Source organism: Ctenocephalides felis, unplaced genomic scaffold (genome assembly GCF_003426905.1).
Source record: "Ctenocephalides felis isolate EL2017-DRISC unplaced genomic scaffold, ASM342690v1 CF-g0.4_SCAFFOLD_03571, whole genome shotgun sequence".
NCBI classification, from domain to species: Eukaryota; Metazoa; Arthropoda; class Insecta; order Siphonaptera; family Pulicidae; genus Ctenocephalides; species Ctenocephalides felis.
Window position 1 is genome coordinate 8,592,864 of NW_020539725.1, and position 2,523 is coordinate 8,595,386.

Here is a 2,523-nt window from a genome sequence, read left to right on the forward strand (position 1 = left end):
AGCTTATTATTATAAATATCATGTTATTATGGCAACTAAGTAAGTGCGGATTTTCATTAAAAAATCAGGCATTTTTTGATGGAACTAAATAACTTTATTATGCGATGCGTTGTCCATTTTGATCAATGACTTTTTGTCATCTTTCAAGCATCATTATCCTACTTTCATAGAACTTCTAGTTTTTAACAGCAATTTGACACCATTATTATCATTAAACAACAGCGGTACCCCGCCATACGAGCGACTCGTCATACGAGATTTTCGAGATACGAGACGCCAAAGGAGTATCACAAAGCAACAAATCGCTCCTATTTCCTATTCGAGAAGGTGCGAATGAAACAGGTCAATATTTCATCAATGGTAACAAAGATTCTCGTATATGAAGTCGCATTTAACCATCATACGATATTTAAAATAAATCATTTTAAAGTTAAAAATTCAATTCATAATATTAATCTTGTGCATTTGTTCGTACAATGTCGGACAAAGTTGAATTGTTTGTGATAAATATCTCCCCGAAAAAAAAGCAAATGGTAGAGTATCAGAAATTCAGAATTGATCCAAACATGTCTAATTTATTTTGCAAGATAATCAGCGGGAGAAAAAAAAACATGCTTCGAGATACGAGAAATTCGACACACGAGGCTGGTTTCGGAACGAATTAAGCTCCTAAGCTAAGGTGTGGTACCACTGTATTTACAATTCAAGAAGTTTTGTAAAGATCGAAACAGTACTGTATGGTGGATATGGCAAAACATTACAACCAAGCTCCAATAACTTTTGACGAGTGGCCAAATTTATGTGATGTCAATAATGGAATAAATCACCGTTAGATTTGTCAATTTAGGCCGTTTTCTTCGACTGCGTTGTAATTTCTGTTAGTTATTCTATGTAAAAAATGATCGTTCGATTGGATGGTAAGAGTAGTAATAGACAATTTCTTTATAATCAACTCCAGAACGAAAATTGGCAAACCAAATTTGACACTGCCGTTTTTTAAATGCTTTGTCACCATAAGCTGCTCATAATTTTTGTGGGCGTAAAATGCCTTTTTGACTTTGCAGAATAAAAAAACAAAATTGACAAAAAAATCATTTGTTTTTCCATCTTTCAACGAACGCCGAATAAAAACTACGCAATAGATCAAAAAATTGTTTTTTTGCTGATGAACATCTAAATTACCTACTATCTATTAACAAAGGGTATTTTACATTTTGGACGCCAGAAAACCTGAAAAATTCAATTGAAACCATCTGAGCTGAAACCGCATTTACTTAGTTGCCAACCTAATAGCTCGTGAGATCACATTCAATTGCTAACGGCCATTTCAGATGTTAGTTAGTTATCCACATATAGCATTCATTGTATTCAAATTCAGTAAAAACGAGATTACTCTCCATATATATTACTTCAAAAGTTACTGTATATATTGTTGTTTATTAAATATTTTTATATTGCTACGAATTTTAAGAACCGTGCACAATTTTGATATGTTAACGTTACCTTGCGGTTGACGCGGTCAATTGCCTATTCTGGTTCTCCAATTCTGATCCCATGTCAATGGCCATGTTCCGCAAGTTTCCAATCATCGTGTTGACTTGACCCATATTGTCTTCCATTTCATCCTCTCGAGCATCATTCGTTATTCTTCCTGTAATTCATAAAAAATAAAATAAAATATACGATTTGAACATTAAATATGTTGTTTACTTTGATAGAATAAATTGGCATAGTTCATTTAAGTAAGATTTTGTTATCCATTAACTGTGCAAATAATTTCTTGCATGACAGAATTAAACATAAAATGTAATCAATTTGAATTCGGATTGCGATTGTCCTGCATGAATTTTGGTGAGATTAAGGCGAGATCAATATTAAATGGAAATATTCAATGCAGATATGCAGATGCAGAATCATCATGATGAATTTATTAATAAATTTACTCTTCTAGATGAATCCAAATATTTAAATATAAATAATTTATGTGAAAAACAGTGCAAGAATAAGTTTGACGAGAAGATTTTGTACAAACGGTATAAAAAGAGAGAAAGATGGTGTCCATTAAAAGATAGAAAATCCACGTTAAACGGAACTAATTTCGCTAGTCGCTAGTTTATTATACTGGCCATGAAGGTGACAAACTTCAGCTATACACGGAATGGTTACTACCCTTGTAGAGGGGGTAGCGGAGTGTTTTAATTGAACCAGGTGTTCACTTCTAAAGTAAAGTCCGCTTAACAACATGTAAATAACCAATAAAAATAAATTACCTTCTTTTCATTATAACTTAATACAAGTCATGTGATTGTAATTAGAACTGCAACAAAACATAATATACAAAACAACATCAGTGTTTAATACAGTCCACAGCTACAAGGTTTAAATTATACCCCAATCTGAATTATCTAAGGAGAGTTTTAATAAATTCTATAACTACGTAACATAAAGAATAGCTTATCGAACCAATAATAGGCTAAGCTCATGAGTGATAGCTGTATAATAGCTATATAATAGGCCTAATAA